This window comes from Triturus cristatus, chromosome 7 (assembly GCF_964204655.1).
Source record: "Triturus cristatus chromosome 7, aTriCri1.1, whole genome shotgun sequence".
In the NCBI taxonomy this organism is placed as follows: Eukaryota; Metazoa; Chordata; class Amphibia; order Caudata; family Salamandridae; genus Triturus; species Triturus cristatus.
The window spans coordinates 297885720-297906112 of record NC_140590.1 but is presented as its reverse complement, the minus strand read 5'-3'; positions in this window follow the sequence as shown (position 1 = coordinate 297906112).

The window sequence follows — 20393 nt, the reverse complement described above, 5'->3', positions numbered from 1 at the left end:
CGACTGTCACACAGGCGTGTGCCACTGAGACTACTTGTCCTAATGATGCCACCTATCACCGCCGTAACTGGCAGGCTCTCTGCTGCATCAGCTCCTTGGTCGCTGTGCGATCTGCACGTCCGAGCAGTGCCAGTCTAAATTCTCTCCTCGCACCAAGACCTCCTGTGAGTCTATCTGTCCCGAGGTGCAGTACCTGTGTGATACACCCTGTTACAGCAGCAGCTTGGGTTAGCAAAGGCAGCTCCAGGAGCGCATATGCACCTTGTGTTCCGCTTGCTGCGCCAGAAGAGATTGACGTCTGCTGGTGGCAATGGCACTTGCCAGCTTGTCCATCACATCTCCATCTTGGAGTTACTGGGCAGATTCGCTTCCCCGATGTTGGGGTCACGTGGCTAGCAGGGGTCGGGTGAGGCTTGGTCAGTGGAAGGGCGGGCGGCACCAGCCCGCAATGTGCTTGCGTGTTCACAGCACTGAGGACAAAGTGTGCCCAGTGATTCATTTCTGCTCCAACCGCTCACATGGCCGGACCTGGAGTCCCGTCGCTAAGTCTCCTCGGGGGCCCCCCCAAGCATACGGCCAGATCTTGCTGCTCGCCTGCAGATGAGCGCCCCTCTGCTATACCTTCCTGCAGCAGGCCGACGGATAGCCTTCGCGTCGTGTAGGGCCCAAATGCGCTAGCAGTGGTTATCCTGGTTACCGCCTCCTCATGTCCACTTCACTCTCAGCCTCTAGTGCAGTCCGCAGCCAGGAATATGCGTCCCACGTGTGTAGTCTGTCCATGTAAGCCTCACCCAGGGTTGCCTCATCTGGCTCCGTTCACTTCATCTCTGGTGTGTTCCCCGTAGCGTGTGGGCCCTGGGTCCCCATTAGCTGTGGCCCTATATCCTTTGTGGTCGGAGCTTGTCAAAGAGTCCCCCTCCGAGTGCCTCCACCTCTGTGTGGGCCGTCTGCCCGGTTAACGGGACTGCTTCAGCAATCCTCGATGCGGGCGCGTGCCTTTGTCAGCGCCAGTCTGTGGTACCTCGCGCAGTCGCAGCTCACCAACAATCCCGGGGCTCGGTGGAGCGCCACCGGGAGGTCCGTTCACGTGATCGCCCCCAGCGCACAGGATTCAGCTGGGTCTGGAGACTCCTTTCCTCCGCGGCCCTTCCCTCCGCGATGGCACGTTCCCCGGTGGGCTCCCCTCCGGCTCCAGGCTGATCCTGGTTGCTCCCGCTTAGTACTTCACCCTGGGCAGGTCGGTGCACTTCCCGGGGAACGCCCGCTCCCCTCACCTGCTTGGGTGCTCCAAGCCTCTTCTCTGCCCGAGGTGGCGGCCCACGCGCTGCACTCCGTCTCACTCCCGGTCTGTGGGCCGCACCACCAAGCTCCTCACCTCCCTCGTCTGCGCAGCAGGCAATCTCGCTCCTTGAGTGTGGGCAGGATACCACAGGGAGTGCGCCGCGGCTCCCGCTTCACTTACTCCGTGTACTCCACTCCGATCTTCCTGGCAGCGCGGGCGGCCGCCACCCAGCGGGGGTCTCCGTCTCACAGCTTTGCCTCCCGCAGGCCGCTATTTCTTCCCCCCCTACCACTTCGTCCTCCGCTACTAAATCCGCATTATGAGGGGTTCTCTGAACTTCGCTGCATCCCAGCTGGTGGATTCCACAGGTTGCAGACGTGGATGGCGCACTTTAAGGAGAATTGTGGCGGATTACTGGGGTTATCGGTCGGAGCACTACGAGCTCACGTCCGCCATGATGGCTGGCTAGCCACGCCCACCACGATACATACAGCTTTATTATGGTACTGTGGGACTCCCAGTTCAACAACGGGGAATGATTCAAGCATGTGAAAGACACCAATACTGGAGAACTGCTGTTACAGATAAGTTACTTATTTTCTTACACCTTCATCAGTTAAAGTTATGCCATTCCTGTCACATAAGAAGTACATGCCACCAAACCATGATCCTCTGTTCCGTCATTTGGATCCTCCACCTGGTTCTGATGGAATATTTTAATGACATTTTAATAGGCGAACAGCAACACAGACTTTTCCAACAACGAAGGCACCTTGCAAAAGGTAGAAGAGGTCACAAATCGACTGCAGCAGGCAAAAAACACCTACACGGACGAAATAATGAGCTTCTACTTTAGCCCTCTTTCCATTAACATTCCAGTGGGGTGAAGCATTCCACCTACCTGAAGAAGTTCCATCTCAAAAGACCCTTGGGTACTGATTATTGTTCAGAATGTCACTGTATAAGATTTACGAACACACCACCATCTGTGCCTCCAAAGAAGATGCCACTCTACATCTTGAAAGGTTTCAACAGGAAGTAAATCTCTTTCACAGAAAGGAACTGGAATATATTCCTAATATTTTTTTGGAAAAAAGAAAGTACAAAAAATGAATTCAGAGCCATTATGGATCTAAAACTGGCAAGCAAATGAATATGGAATGAATCATTCAAGGGTGTTAGTATTACATTAATTTACCCGCAGATCCCTCAAGTGGGTTGGGTATGCTCCATAGATCTTCAAGATGCATACCTCAAAATTCCAATAGCAAAGAAGCACTATAACTTCTTGTGGTTGATTGATCAGCAGCAATTACTACTAGAAGAAAAATCCTTTCATTTGGCCTCTAGTCTTCTCATGACATTCATGATGTACATGGCTGTCATCGAAGCACATCTCAGGAGATGCAAGATCTTCATCCATCCATATAAAAATGGCTGGCTGATGAAGACATCAACATCTCAGCAAGCTCGTCAACATTTGTATGTGAATGTTTCTACTCTCATTTGCTTATGGCGGCACATCAATCCTAAGAAACCAACAGCATCCCCAGTGCAATCTCTCCACTATCTAGGAGCGGTTCTGGAGATCATAAGCAAAAGTATATCCTCTGGAGGAGAGACTGCAACATTTCAGATTTATACGTAAAAATCAGTTGAAAAGCACCCATCAGACAGCGAGGCAGGTTTCGTCTCTACAGGGATACATGTTGTCCTGTATCTTTCTGATCCTGAATGCCCACTTTCATATGATACCATTACAGGAATGTCTGGAAGAACAATAGAGTCGGTTCTTGGACAGTTTGGAGTGCAAGATCAGCCTTTCCCTCGATGCACCGTAATCTCTCAAGTGGTGGCGACATCAGAAGAACCCGCTCAATGGAATAGCTTTCCATCAGGAGGTTCCTAACCAAGAAAAAGTGACAAATACCTCTCCCACATTTTTGGGTGCGCATGTGGATCACCTTCAAATTTAAAGAACATATTTCACAAAAGAAATGAGATACCACATCAGTCTGCTGGAGCGGAGGTATGTACACTTGTCGTCCTACCCTTCTTCAGGATGTACTCATCCATGTTCGAATGAAAAACACAACAACATTGTTCTATCTGAATAAGCATGGAGGAATGAGGTTCAGAGCTCTGTCACTAGAGGTCCATACCCTATAGAATTGGTTAATAGCTAGAGATTTAAGGATCACTCTAGGCCATCTCCATGGGTCCAGACAATCAGCAGACTTCCATCTCCTGAAGGAGAACTACAATTACTGGTAGGAATCCTTTCCATAAGTGATATACAACAGAGACTGAGACAAGACTGTATCACAAAGATCACTGCTGTTGGTTATTATAATGTTAAGGACAAAGAGGTGCACTAGTCCGGAAGATCAGTCATCTTAACCTTCCTCACACGAGAAACTCCATGATTGTTTATAAGACATGCATGACTCTGGACTCAATAGTTGTACACCAAATGTTTTGATCATATGCGATTCAACTCATCATAATTACATGATTAATTTCTACCAGGTCACATAGTTCACAGTCTCACTACAAAGTTTTCCTTTAAATGTTGATTTCATTACTCATGATCTCTTTTTTTTTTAACGTATTCTTTTATTTACCCTAGCCAACAGGTTTCGTCCCATCTGGGACTTCTTCGGGCTACAAAATACATACAGTATATACAAACTTTAAAATCTGCATACAAAACAATTCAAAGCATTATAAAACACCACAAGAAGCATTCAATAAATCACTCTATATATTTTAAACAGAAGAAGAAATGTAATTTATAAACATGAAATAGGCTCCTTAAGTTGGACTACATTTACTGCGCACATTGCATCATTCATTGATGCTTGTACTACCATATTTATCCAGCTGTCTACATCAAGATTACAGTGCAGCCATTAATCAGGGATCCCTTTGATTTGTTAAATACCTCAGTGGGGTGAAGATTCATTTCTCTTAAATAACACCTAAAGTGTCTGAAAAAATATATGGTGCTTTCAAACTGATTAATAAAAAAGAGAGAAATCGATGAACCTCAAATTTATTGCTCAACAAAATAAATGAATATACCTTGGTTTGGGATTCTATATGTATATAACAGCAACAGAAATGGCTTCCCAGCGTGAGAACGTGCATGACACCATGGACTTCAAATTCCTTTTTGTCCTTTCTCTATGAACTTTGGCGAGAAGGGGTAAGGCCCTTATGGTCCTAAAACATACATGAAAAGTTTCAAAATCCAGGTTCTGGTCCTACTACATTGCTCCTTAACTGAACACTGATATAACCCGCCCCCATCCCAGAAAATCATTGATGTAAAGTAAACAAACTAAATCTTCACAGGCCCATCCTGTAAATCTATTATTTTAAAACCGCTCAGGTCGAGAAATTAGTACAGTGCTCATTACAGTCCACAATAATCCAATCAATTGATTTGTCAGATCTACACAATCGAGTTCTGAATACGAGAACACTTGCATGTCATAAAACATGCAGACAGTGGGTCCTTTCTAAATGTAAACCTCATGATACAGAGAAGAACCCGGGGTGCTATATACCCCTGCGCTATACTGAGTTGCATATTAGTGGCCTTGACAATTACCAGACTCCTAATGAGTGAGAAAAATGGCGTCTAGCCAAATCAATTAAAACGTGTGCGCCATTTTGAACCGTTTTGTAAAGGGAATTTAAATGACCATGTTGGATGCCAATCCCTATGAAAGGGAAAGGAAAAATGGTTGGGTCAACATATTCAAACCACAGTCATTTGTCCTATAATGCCCTGATGTATGTGTAAAAATAACAGTCCAGTACGATCCGAAATACAAAATGGCATAAGTCGCATCCCACATTAAACGTGCTTGATTGAATCCTACGAACAACACCCCACCCCCGAACCCTCACGTCAGGGAACACAAAAATGGTAAATGCATTGTAAATGTAGACCCCATGACTTACAGCGAGCACTGCAAAGTGCTCACCCAGCCCCTCGAAAACCTTACCTGTGAGTTTAGTAGCTCACGCGTGGTTTTTCGTGCAGCAGTACTGCAGTTTGAAAATGCAGCACCATGTTCAAGGGCTGTCCATGTCAATTACCAGCACCTGATGGAGACAAACTGTAGCATTGGGCTAGTATGCTAAAACCATGGTCGCCATCTTGGAATATTTTAAAAGGGTGTGTGACAATATGGAATGATCAAAGCTAATAACCTCAGAAGTCCCAAGTTCTTTTTACATCGGGGATACCTGAAACCATATATTCGCCATCCAAAGCGCACTTATTATTTCAACCAGACTGCAATTGTATTATGGGACCTATAGGTACAGAAACACTGTGGCTATCTTGTAACAGCACAGGCTCGGGACAAAACAGTACAAGCGTGCAAACAGTTTATCAATAATTCAAAGCACACTAGTTAAAATGGGCTACAGTTTTGTCGTCAGGCCAAAATGTCCAAAAACATGGTTGCCATCTGGAAACTCAGGACAAAGCATTAAGTGCTGTCACAGCTAAATGTTTCCATAAGTCACAAATGTTTTGAAAGGAAAAGTGCAAAGGCAACTTATTCACCATTAAAGGCACACTTATTTTTAACCAGAAACCATAGTCTATTTTAAAAGGAAGAGTGTTTCTCAAGTGTAGCAATACTGGGACTAGCCCGCCATGTTGAGGTATCACCTTCAGGCATGTCACCAAGATTCAATGATATCTTTACAAGAGCAGGATTGCCATTAGTCAAGGTATCACCTTCAGGCACGTCACAACATCCAATTTTACGCCAGTCAGAATTCGATAATATCGTTGCAAGAGCAGGATTCCATTTGTCAATCAGGCTTATCGAACCAATCAAGTATATGTCACAGTACCCTGGTGTCTCATCAAAAGGGTGCAAGCAATAACCCAAAGAGAAGTACCACTCCATGCCTTCAGGTAAAAAAAAAAAACGGAGGTGCCACAACCTCCCTTTAAGTCAGAAACACAAACGTTATCTTCAAATGTCATACTTAGCTGAAATTTCTTCTTCTTTATATAATATGATATAATGTGTAGTGATATATTGTATGCATCTTGTGTTTTGTATTGCTTTGAATTGTTTTGTATGAGGATTTCAAAGTTTGTGTATATTGGGCCCGATTCACAGAACAAACTTAAGACTAAATCCTAAACTTACTACCATTCTGGTATTCACAGAATGCACCTACTACTTCTGGTATTCACAGAATGAACTTACTACTTTTGCTATTCACAGAATGAACTTAGACCTTTTGCTATTCACAGAATGCATTTACGACCACTAAACTTACGTCCGCACTCGGGCCGGAATTTCCGCCCCCGGAGCGGAATGTCCGCACCCGGAGCGGAAAATCCGCTTACGGGCCGGATAGTCCGCTTACGGGCCGGAAAGTCCGCATACGGGCTGGAAAGTCCGCATACGGGCCGGAAAGTCCGCATACGGGCCGGAAATTCCGCTCTCGGGCCGGAAGTTCCGATTTGGGCAAGACTACATTAACTGTGGCCATTGATCATTTGAGCCAAGGGTAAACACCTGTCCAAGTCCCTACCATCCCCCACCGTGCATCAGCTGACACACTCCAGCCAATCCTAGCTCGGCAGCACGTATAACTGCAGAGCAGACACACACACAAACCCTTACAACATGTCACTGAATGTGTTTGTTGCACTGCCCCTTGCCATGCGGCAAAACCACTTGAGGAGGAGGAGGAGAGCAGAGAGGATCTACAGAGGATTAACCTATTTGGAATTTCCAGTCAAGATGTAAGGGCCAGGTACCGTTTCCCTCCAGAAGTCATCTTGGATATGGTATGTGAGTGGGAGCAGGAACTTGACTCTGTGACCTGCTGCTCTCATGCAATCCCAGCGCCGTAAACTCCGAAAATGACCCGGAACACATTTTTTCATTCAGGAAATGTTTTACAGGAAGTTGGAGGCAGGAAATACATCACAGGAAATAGCTGGCAGCCATTTTGTGTTCATTCTGAGTCATCCTCACTCACAGATCAGATCCTCTGACAGCCTGCTGCTCTCATCATACTTATTATCCCCATAATGGCTGAGGGTTATGAAGAGAAGGCACCCCCTTTCACTGAAAGTGAGTTAGACATCTTGGCTGAGGGGGTGCTGGTCAAATATCCTTAGCTATATGGGGACCCTGAACACCAGCTGAGCAATGCAGCCCGGGCCAGGCTGTGGGCCAACATCGGGGAGCGCTGCAGTGCAGTGGGAGTCCACACCAGGAGTGCGAGGGCATGCCGCAAGCGCTGGGAGGACCTGAAACAGTGGTCCCGGCACAAGGCTGAGGAGATGGTTGGCCAGTCCTCCCAGCACCATGTGCATCGTCCTCGCCTATCCCCACTGTACAGGAGGGTCCTGCGAGCAGCTTGGCCGACCCTCCATGCTCAGCTGGAGGAGCATGAGCAGCAGGGACATGGTAAGTGCATCATATGCTAAATGTGTCTGGGAGTATGAAGTGAGTGAAACAGTGCTGTACCATTGTGTGTCCGATGCCTCCATTCACTGATTCTGTGTCCATGCAGCAGTCACCAAGCATAAAAAGGCACACTGTGGCATATGGACTGTACAGGGCAGAGTGCATTTTGGGAGTTGTAGTTTCATCATGACAACTGGCTAAATGAATCTGATAGCTAGGGGTATACCCAACAATGACACCATCCATTACCTGGGTAAAGTGAACACAATATATGAAGAAACGTGGTATGGAGGAAAAGATATAACAATATTTGTGAACAAGGACACATTTAATGATCCTTTCACATGTGATTAAATTCACTTCTCATTTTCTTTGTATTTGTGCTGAGCATATACAAAAACATATATTTACAAAACATAACCTTTGCACATATAACACAAGTACGCTACTATCCTAAACATTAATTTTCAATTGTGGGTCCACCCTTCAATAGTGTGGACAACCCCAGAGGGCATATACATTGCATGAGAAGTATCAATGTCCCCATAAATTCTAAGGCAATGCAATGCTAAGGCTACGCGAGTTTGTTCAGGAGAGCACTATCTGCAGCATATGCTGCAGATAGTGCTCTCCTGAACAAACTCGCGTAGCGAGAGTTAGCACCGATAGATGCGGAAGAGCTATCAAGGAGAGACTAGAGAAGCAAGCGTGTAATCACGACGGAAGAAATCTTGACTTTAGAACACGAACAGGGGGCCAGCTGACTTTTCAATAAAGAGATGGAATAGGGCGTGGATCCCCTGCGTCCCACTCCTGGCTATTGTACAGTACTTACGCTTGGTATGCTGAGTAGAGGAACCAGCCTAAGATTGCTGCGGTTTTCCTTGTCCTGAAGATGCCAAAAGGATTGATTGGCTGAAATGCGACCGCGTCGACATTTTGGTTTTACAGAGGGACCCAAAAGAATTTGATTGTGTTGGGATTCAACAAACTTGCATTGCCTTAGAATTTATGGGGACATTGATACTTCTCATGCAATGTATATGCCCTCTGGGGTTGTCCACACTATTGAAGGGTGGACCCACAATTGAAAATTAATGTTTAGAACAGTAGCGTAGTTTTGTTATATGTACAGAGGTTTTGTTTTGTAAATATATGTTTTTGTATATGCTCAGCACAAATACAAAGAAAATGAGAAGTGAATTTAATCACATGTGAATGGATAATTAAAAGTGTCCTTGTTCGAATATATTTGTATATCCTTTCCTCCATACCACGTATCTTTATAAACTGGCAAAATGAGCCATAATAGTGCATTAATACTGAAATCTGCTCCTCCCGCACCACTACAATTGGCACTAGGAAATCATGTGTGCATTGGATGAGCAATGGTACAGACACTGTCCAGTGTGAGCATGGCAGGCCAAAGGGCATTGGATGCTATGACTTGCATTGCATTTGTAGAGTTTGGGTTCCAATTGTGACAAATCATCATGTGCCATGGAGTCAAGACAGACTTTGACATCCTTGCATCACTCTTAAACGCTTCTAAATTTGCAAGGGGTGTCCACTGACAGACGTCTCACCCTCAGTGGGCTGTTTGACATTTCACATGTACAGGTAGCTGTCACAACAATCCCCCACTGTTCAGCGGTGTACTGCATTACCATATCAGTCACCAAAGCCAATATGTCCCACTGGATAGTCAGATCATGTGTGGGGACAGCCCAAGGCTAGACTCACAATGTAGCTACACAAATAGCCCAGAGCCTCAGTGGATGTGTGACCCCTATTCGCCACTTGTCTTGTCCCATACAATGACACAAAGCAGATGACACTTGTCCAGACCTTAAATAGCTGCGACTCCCTATGAATGGCCAAAATCCGAGAAACCAGGACTCTTCATGTTCTCCATTGGTGGACTGCTTTTGGAACCTGCACATGTAGCAGTGGCAGGACACACAGATCACCAGAATGCCAGGTTGAGGGTTGGCCAATACAGTTGTGTAAGCCACAAACATCCACGTGAGATGGCCATGTCAGACTCAATCCAGTAAATGACAGTGAACATACACGTAATGTCAGCTCATAGACGCTGACAACTATAGAGTGTGATCAGAGGAAAATAAGTCTGAGCTTGGCTCCTCTATGTATGTGTCTCGTCCTGCATGACACAACCATAACATTAGGATTTTGCTTACATTTCTGCAGGCACAGCTGGTGAAACGGAAGGGCAGCAGGACCAGGTCCGGAGCGCGAGGCCACCAGTGCGGCGGCTGCTACACCCTCTTTCCACCAGCGAGGAAGAGGAGGATGAGGAGGGACCCTCAACATCAAGAGGCAAGGGGATTTCGCACACACGGAATGACAAGGGACACCCTGATGCTGGTGCTACATCCCGGGTGGAGGCTGAAGACATTGAAGGGGGGGGGTGAACCCGACACCTCGGACCATGATGTGTTGGAGAGCTACTCTCCCCATGACTCTTCACCTGTGGGCCCTGAAGAGGTGTCCTCAGGGCAGGCCAACACACAACCTGGGCCTGCCATCAGCCCCTCCCTACCTCTAGAGTCCCCCATGCCATCGGGGGCTCCAGCTGAATCCCCTGCAACAAGTCCCCCTCATCGTCGCCGCCAGCTCCACAACATCATTGGCTCCTGACCTCAGGCACCACATCCCTCCTGTCCCCCCCAGGCCCCTCCCAGTGTTGTTCCTTCTGTGGCTGTGCCAGTGGACTTGATATGGATGTGTGAGGGTCAGCCAGACATGTCTGCTCGCATCATGCTACAAGTGTGTATGGAGGTACGCATGATGCGAGAGGACATGCTCCGATCTATGGCCACCCTCGCCACCAGCCTCAATTCACTGACCACAGCCATGTCGTCTGTTGTCTCCCAAATCCCTTCCCATACCACCGTCAATGTCTCCCCCTGTTCGTTGCCCCACACTGTTTCCCCCCGTACTCCTCGTGTGTCACGAACACATGTGGTGCCTGTTACTGCACCTGCCAGACGTGTGCCTGCATCGGACTCAGAGGATCTGGACATTGTGGTCCTAGAGGATGACCAGAAGGACACTTCACTTTTGACGGAGACATTGACGTGAACAATTATTTCAGTTTCCTCTTGTAAATAGACTGTTTTCCCTGACGCTCCCTGACGTGTTATATTTTTGTTGCCCCACCCCAATCCAGGTTCCCTTCTCCCTCTGCATCAAGACCATCATTTGTTTTCCTTCCTCCCTTCCAAACGGACGGTTGTTCTGTTCATACCTAAATATATTTGAGGAATTCTAATTACTTCTACTTGTTTGACTTCATTTAGAATGTCGGGTTCTGAATCAGGACACATATTTGGTGAGTCATCTGCTATGCACATAATGGCTTGTTGCAATGAAGGGTTACACTTGTAACTGTGTCACACACACACATACCTTCTCACATCTCGAGGCCACCTACATCGTTACAAAGGACATGAGACACAACAGATTTCTTTTTTTTTAGTCTTTATTTGGTGAACACACAATCACGTGGTTACATTGTCCTGGGTTCCTGTCACCGGCGATCGAGCTTGCGACATCGCAATTTGGGGGGGGAAGATCCGCTCGGAGTGCTCAGCTCTGCCTCGCCGCCTACGTGGAGGTGGGTACTGTCCAAGGGACTGTCCAGGGTCATCTACATGTGCTGGGGCAGATGGTGTATGCACACTTGATGGTTGTGCCTGGACAAGGGCCGGTTGTGCACGTGGTGGGAGTGCCTGTACAGGGGGCGGTGGTGGTTGTACAGGTGGTGGGAGTGCCTGTACAGGGGTTGTTGGTGGTTGTGCAGGTGGTGGGAGTGCCTGTACAGGGGGTGGTGGTGGTTGTGCAGGTGGTGGGAGTGCCTGTACAGGGGATGTTGGTGGTTGGTCAGGTGGTGGCAGTGCCTGTACAGGGGTTGGTGGTGGTTGTGCAGGTGGTGGCAGTGCCTGTAATGGGGTTGATGGTGGTTGTGCAGGTGGCGGGAGTGCCTGTACAGGTGTTGTTGGTGGTTGTGCAGGTGGCGGGAGTGCCTGTACAGAGGTTGGTGGTGGTTGTGCAGGTGGCGGGAGTGCCTGTACAGGGGTTGGTCGTGGTTGTGCAGGTGGCGGGAGTACCTGTACAGGGGTTGGTGTTGGGAGTGCCAGTTCAGGCCGCTGGTGTGGATATCTCCCTTTGCTCTGTTGCTGTGCAGTTGGTACAGGTGTGGGGATGTGCTGTCCTGTGGGCAGATATGATGGCTCCCCTCCCTGCGTTGACCGTGAAGGGAAAGTTTGGCTCACTTTCAATATGCCCTCCATCATCTTCATGGCCAAGGCCTGGTATCTTGCACCCTCTTCCCTTTGGATGGATAGCATGTCTCGCATATTTCTGGACATGTCCTGCCAAGTCCTATCCATCCTATCCAACACTTGGCTCAGCCTCTCCACCACCTGAGGGAAGTGGACCATGTCCTGCAGGGAGTCCGACATGTCGGACAGAGTAGCCCCTATGGCACAAATGTCCTGCCTCACATCGCTCTGCTATTGGTAGAAGTCCTGCTCCCACTGGCCATGACAGCCAGGTGCAGGCCCTCTCTGCAGCTGTCTGCCATGGATGGGACGAGCAGGTCCTACAGCAGGGGGGGGGAGGGCAGGTGGGAGCCTGTGGGCAGGTGAATGGTGCCCAGGGGATTCCGGCAGCACAACAGGGCTGGTACTACCCCCAGATGGTGGAGAGGATGGCAGGGATACACTGTCTAGGGAAGAGCGGGTAGGGGAACCACCATGTTGGTCCTGGACGTGAGGACTGTGAGGGAGTGATGTCTGTGTTGTGATGCATGGGTGCTGTGGCTGGTTTGCTCGAGTTTGCTATGCTTGGGAGGAGGCTGACGAACGTTGCTTGGCAGAGGATGTGATGCCCTGACCGATTTAGCCAATCTGGCACGATAGCGCGCATTGGCATCTTCATCGTCATCAGACATGTAGTCCTCATCATCCACCAAGTAGACGTCCTCAGGAAATTCATCCTCCTCCTCTTGAGCAGTGCTTGCAGCCGACATCAGAGCTTGGATGATCAGGGGATTCTCCCCTCTGATTCCCCGTCGGCCCGCACTGGTCATAGGCCTGTCATCCTCGTCCTCAGCATCCCCTGGAACAGAGGTTGCAACCGTATTAGGGATTGACCTGGTATAACATGTGGTGCAACACAAGGGTTTGTATTAACTGTACTTTGCATCAACAGATGAGGATCATGTGACCTGTGTAGGGTACCACCACAAATGACAGCTCACACCATAGCACTGAGGTGTTACACAGATACAGGCAAACTCACCAGCTCCAGGCACAACTCTCTGTCCCTTGGTGTTCCCCCCTAGTGTCACCTGCTGGACCTGTCTCCTCACGGCTTTTGTAGGCATAGCTGTCCCTGAACCAGCAGCTGTAGAGGGAAGTGACAACATTCTCAATTATCTGCATCACCAATTGACAGACAGGCACATGACACGCCTGATTTGTATTTCACTTTGTACACAACAACTGCTGATTACATGCAGAGGGGAATCAGGATCTCTGTCATGGCTTTGGAGTCGAAGCCAGTGACACACCTCATGCCAGAATTACCTGAAGGACAGGTGCGTGATGGTTTCAACGCTGCAGCCGGGCTGTCATGCAGTCCCCGGGATGGTGCAAGCTGCTGTGGTCTCATCCTGTCAGCAGCTGTGATAAGACATACAGGTCTATATTTTTCAACCACAAATGGTAGCTCTGAGCCAACATGTCATTCTCAATGACCATTTGTGGGTAATCCAGAACAATGTGCAGCATGTTTAGCTCCTGAACTTTACATTTGGGCACCTGCTCACATGCAGCAGTTGCGAGCCGTTTCCTCCACACAGCAGTGACATCAATAAGATGACACATCAACAGACACACCTCATGCTAGAATTACCTGAAGGACGGGTGCGCGAGGGTTGAACTGCTGCAGCCAGGATGTCATGCAGTCCCCGGGACGGTGTCCGCTGCTGTGGTGTCATCCTGTCAGCAGCTGTGATGAGACATACAGGTCTATATTTTTCAACCACAGATGGTAGCTCTGAGCCAACATGTCATTCTCAATGTCCGTTTGTGGGTAATCCAGAACAATGTGCAGCATGTTTATCCCCTGAACTTTACATTTGGGCACCTGCTCACATGCAGCAGTTGCCAGCCGTTTCCTCCACACAGCACTGACATCAATAAGATGACACATCAACAGACACACATGTATGAGAAGGTTACTGATAGGAAGGGATAAATGACCCGGAATCCTCCCCATTACACTGCTTTCACCTTTGCCATTCAGACTTACATATTTCCAGAGTCTCATGTTGTTTGTTGTCAAGTCAGAAAGGGTTTCATGTGTGAGATTTGCAATAGTCAGGAACACGATGTTGCTCATTTGTGCTTCCCCACGCATGAAGTCACACATATTTGTATGAGAGAACACAGATGTCTTAGGTCCATCCTTTGAGTGTCCTCTCTTTGCGTACTCTATTTCCAAGATCATGGTACTACTTAGCTGACGACGATTGGTGTCTTGTACAGCAGACATCCAAACCTCATATGTCAAACACTCACCTATACATGTGACTACGGTAGGAGAGGAGGGAAGCAGAATGTAACATTTGATTTATACTCACACATTGCGGATAGGCTGAGAGGCTTTGATGCCTTCTGCCTGCACTGGATTAGTGTGTTGCTCTTCAGCCTAGTCATTTTGCAGGTGCAACTGCAAGAAGATTCACCTTAGCAGCCCCTACATTCATCTCAAAGGTACACTACTGGCATCAGTGTTGGCCTCAGCCATGCTATTTTCATCATGGTGTTTCCGATAATTGAATTGCAAGCCGGTTGTGTTTTGGTCACTTCATATGACTCATGGTACTATTGAATGTCCATTCTGCACTCACTTGGCATACATTTTGTGTCATCCTTTCATTAGCCACCAGGGTCTGATCTTGCATGGGTTCAAATGCCATATGTGAGCATATTGTGATGCAGGACAACAGTGTTGTACAACACATACAACATACGGCGGACGTGAAAGGCACATTTACTCCAGTATTGGAGCCTTTCATAGATTCACATGCCTGAATCATTCCCCGTCGTCGAGACAGGAGTCTCCGGTACATAAAAAAGCATTGCTTAGTATCATAGCAAACAGAAAAAAAGGCCTAGGCCCATTTTCCTTTGCAACCCATAACCTTCGTTATGTAAAAAAGGACTAAACTTGTCCCTGAACCAATCAGAGCCTCTCACCCTCTAGAACACTCCTGAGAGAACCTTCTGCCCTCAGATTTTCTACCGCACGTTGTGCTAGGGAGTCTCCTTTGAGCTCTGCTCAAATTCTACAGTTGGTTCTAGATTGAGGAGATTTTTTTCAACTGAAATTTCTACATCATCTTGGAGAATGGCTGATAAGGAAAAGAAAGGCTTGTTTAGGGCCTGTGCCACCTGTTCGGAGAAGAGATTATATACTGACGATCCTCATAAAGACTGTATATACTGCCTTTACCCACACCACCAGGCAAAGGAGTGTAAGGTATGTTGCACCTTTTCTAATAAGACTCTGAGGGATCGTGAAGGCAGACTGTTAATTTGGCTCCAAAAACTTAAAACCAGGAAGGACGTCGTGTCTAGTGACAGTGATGAGGCGTCATCTGTTTCAAGGAGATCTCAGAAGAGAGGCAGATCTCCTCAGGCTCATCCCTCAGGGGAGAAACCTGAGAAGGCTCTTAAAAAGACCACTTCTGGGTCTTCAGAGCGCAGTCCCTCAAAATCTCCTAAAACTAAAGAAAAGGAGAGCAAGGGTCATGCTTCAGGGGTGAAACAGTCAAAGAAAACAAGTTCTGAGCCTTCAAAATCACCCCTTAAAATTAAACATACGCTTAAAAAGCCAGCGTCTACTTCACCTGAGGAGAAGTTAGAAAAATCTACATCGTGGACGGGATTGTCGACGAAGAGAGTAGCGTCGTCGACGAAGAAGAGTGAAGTAAAAGTCATTATTAAACCTATCCTCTCGTCGACGGCAGTGTCAACGACGAGAGCGTTGACGTCGACGACAATGACGACGACCACAACTACACCGTCGACGACGGTGTTAACTGCATCGTCGACGGCGACAACGACGACGATGTCTACAGCGTCGACGACGGCATCGACGATGGTGTCGTCGGCGGTTACTATGGCAATCTCGTTGACGGGCTCGTCGACGAGGGAAAAAACCCCACAAAAGCGGGATTTTGCCAGGAAAAGAAGGATTACCCCGGATATTACGTCTCCTAGTAAGGTAACGCCTCTGGTTCCATCTCATTTATTGGAGGAGGAGGATACGCAGGAGGATGATAATGAGGGTCCGTTTGGCTATGCAAGTAGCCCCTCTCAGTTACGTGTTAAATGTCAGGAGGATGACTGGGAGGATGAGTATGGGGGTTATCAGGACCTTTTTGTATGATTTCAAAGAACCGTTTCGCAAGACGGTTAGATCTCTTCCAATTGTGAGTCATCTATGGGAGGAAGGTCTCAAAGTGATGGAGACGCCGGCAACGGTTACGCCAGTGCTTGCTAGGCTGGACAAAAAATACAAAGCGCCTTCCGATGCTCCGGCTTGCTTATTAGGTCACCCCAAACCGGACTCGGTTATAACTCAGGCGGCGCAGCAAAAATCGAGGAATCCGTCTGCTCCAATTTCGACGCCACCGGACAGAGAGGGTAGGCTCTTGGATAATGCAGGGAAAAGGTTTTCATCCATGTCTGCTCTTCTGGTCAAAGCAGCAAATGCCCTAGCCATCCTGGGCAGGTATGATAGGCAGATGTGGTGCGACCTATCACCATACATTGATAGCATACCGGAAGCGAACAGACAAGAGGCCAGGAAAATCCTCCAGGAAGGTGAAAGGACTTCGGCTGAAGTCATAGATTGTGCAATGGACATTGCGACCACGGCCTTCAGATCCCTGGGAGGAGCGGCTGTTTTACGCAGACAAGGATGGTTGAGAGCAACATCGTTTAGGCCGGAAGTCCAGAATAAGATCTTGGATCTTCCGTTCAATGGGGAAGATCTGTTCGGAAAGCATGTGGATAAGGCCTTACAGAGTATCAAGAAGGATACAGAAACAGCGAAATCTCTGGGAACATTACAGTATAGAAAAGTTCCTTTTCGTGGCTCACGAGGTAGGGGCCAACCTTCTTATAGAGGAGGTTATCAACAAGGCCGCTATTCTTCCTACTCCACATCATCTCAACCATATCGTCAACAATATTCACAGAGACAGACAGGAGGTTTCACAAAATCTACTCCTAGAGGTCAAGGAGGTCGCCAAGGGAAAGACACCACCCGAAGACAATGACATTCTGGTGACACTTACTCCTCATATGTCGCATATTCCCCTGGGTGGAAGAATTTCCTATCATCATCAAAATTGGCAGCAGATAACGACGGACCAATGGGTCCTCCACATAATACAATTCAGTCATACTCTAGAGTTTCTAGAAATCCCCCCTTGTTCACCTCCAAGATTTCAAGAGGTCAAGTATTTATACCAGATGCGTCAAGAAATTCGGACAATGCTCCGAAAGGGAGCAATAGAACCGGTACCGAATTCCCAGAAAGGAAGGAGATTTTATTCCCGTTTTTTTCTGATCAAGAAAAACATTCTTCAATGGCGCCCCATTTTGGATCTCAGATCCCTAAATGCTCACCTCAAGGATCAGACCTTCAGAATGATCTCCCTCCAGGATATTCTGCTGCTGTTAAACCCAGGGGATTATATGACCAAACTGGACTTACGGGATGCGTATTTCCATATCCCAATCCATCCTTCACACCGGCAGTACCTTCGGTTCGTGGTGTCCGAAGATGGATGTATGACGTTACAACGCATACTTTTACAACGCATGCACTTACAACGCAATTTTTACAACGCAACATCCACTACAACGCATTCCATTACATCGCATGACACTACAACGCATTTGTAAAAACTACCTTTACAACGCATTCCATTACATCGCATACTACCTTTACAACGCATACCATTACAACGCATAATATTACATTGCATTTAAGGTAAGTATTGGATAGTATAGGGGTAAAAATTACTATTCTTACTCCAGGGGGTGCAACAGTAGGGTAAGTGTTGGATAGTATAGGGGTAAAAATTACTATTCTAACTCCAGGGGGTGCAACAGTAGGGTAAGTGTTGGATAGTATAGGGGTAAAAATTACTATTCTAACTCCAGGGGGTGCAACAGTAGGGTAAGTGTTGGATAGTATAGGGGTAAAAATTACTATTCTAACTCCAGGGGGTGCAACAGTAGGGTAAGTGTTGGATAGTATAGGGGTAAAAATTACTATTCTTACTCCAGGGGGTGCAACAGTAGGGTAAGTGTTGGATAGTATAGGGGTAAAAATTACTATTCTAACTCCAGGGGGTGCAACAGTAGGGTAAGTGTTGGATAGTGTAGTGTAATATTATGCGTTGTAATGGTATGCGTTGTAAAGGTAGTATGCGATGTAATGGAATGCGTTGTAAAGGTAGTTTTTAAAAATGCGTTGTAGTGTCATGCGATGTAATGGAATGCGTTGTAGTGGATGTTGCGTTGTAAAAATTGCGTTGTAAGTGTAGTGCGTTGTAAAAGTTGCGTTGTAAAGGTTGTTCCCCTCCGAAGATCATTACCAATTCAAGGTGCTTCCTTTTGGTCTGAAATCGGCCCCGAGGATTTTTACAAAATGCCAAGTGTTTCCTTACCTCGACGACTGGCTAGTCAAGGCTCCATAGAAAGCGTCAGCCCAGTTATCAACAGAGGCTTGCATAGAACTATTTGCCAGATTAGGCCTCACTCTAAACGAGGAGAAGTCAACTCTGCAACCGTCGAGAAGTATAACTTTCTTGGGAGCAATTCTGGATACGGAGGAAAACAGAGCGTTCCCCTCCGAGGAGAGACAGCGAGGAATAATATCTCTATCCCAGGCGTTTATAAAAAGAAGGTCTCTTTCAGTACGCAAGTACAAGTCATTGCTGGGAACGATGTCATCTTGCATTCCCCTCATACCTTGCTGCAGGCTACGGATGCGTCCGCTACAAGAGCAGTTGGATCTTCAGTGGCATCAAGCGACAGGATCCTTCGAGGATATAATCAAAGTAACGCCGATCATGATCCACGCGGCGACATGGTGGACCCGAAAACGAAACATCTCGCAGGGTCTTTCTTTCCTGACTCAGCCAGCTCCACTGGTGATCATGACGGATGCGTCCTTAGAAGGATGGGGAGCATTCCTTCAGGATCTGCAGGTCAGCGGTCGTTGGAAAGCGGACGAACAACAATTGCATATCAACCTTTTGGAGCTCAGCGCCGTCCGCTTAGCATTGTTGGCGTTCCTGCCAAGGATTCAAGGTGCAGCCGTGTTGGTAAGAACAGACAACACAACAGCAATGCACTACTTGAACAAACAGGGAGGAACAAGATCACTCTCCCTGTCTCGGGAAGCCCAGTGGATATGGGAATGGGCTCTACGACACGAAGTATCCATTACAGCGGAACATCTTCCAGGGGACCAGAACACCAAAGCGGATACTCTAAGCAGACTAAAGTCTGTCTGTCACGATTGGGAAATCGACAACGGGATTTTGAACAACATCTTCCAGAAATGGGGAACTCCAACAGTAGATCTGTTTGCGACAAGAGAGAACAGAAAATGCCGGTTCTTCGCAAGCTGGCTTCCCCAACGGGGATCTTGGGGGAATGCGTTTTTGATGGCATGGTCAGGCATCTTTGCCTACGCCTTTCCTCCAATTCCCCTCCTGCCGCGGGCTCTTATGAAGATCAAGAAAGAACCATGCAGGTTAATCCTGATAGCTCCGTGGTGGCCCAGACAGCATTGGTTTGCGGAGCTTCTTCTACTGTCAGAGGAGCGCCCGATTTGCCTGCAGCCGATACCATCTCTGCTGACAATGTTCCAGGGGGAAGTTCTGCATCCGGATCCGAAATCTCTGCATTTAGCAGCCTGGCTCCTGAATACTGTGAATTTCAGCATCTGAATATCCCTACGGAGGGCAGGGAGATTCTATCTAGAGCCAGAGCGGATAGTACAAACAAGACGTATCGGATGAAGTGGAAAAGGTTCGTTTATGGTGCAGAAGGTCTAACATTCATCCGCTGCTATCAAAAGCTCACGAGATTATTCCATACCTCTTGCTTTTGGCTAAGTCAGGTTTGGCTCATGCATCTATAAAGGTACACCTAGCTGCAATGTCACGCTTTAGAAGAACGGCCTCTGGTCCATCTCTGTGGTCTGCTAGAGTCATCAAGCAATTTATGAAAGGTCTGTTCCGAGTTTTCCCTCCAATAAAACCGCCACCACCTCTCTGGCAATTGAACGTCGTTCTTTCCCAGTTGATGAAACAGCCCTTTGAGCCAATTCACAGGGCGGAACTGAAATTTCTTTCCTGGAAAGTTGCGCTTCTCATTGCGCTCACTTCAGCCAGGAGAGTGGGAGAAATTCAAGCTCTCACGATTCAAGAGCCTTTCTTGCAGTTCAAGGAGGACAGGATAATACTCAGGACTAATCCAAGATTCATCCCTAAGGTTCCAACTGACTTTCATTTGAACGAA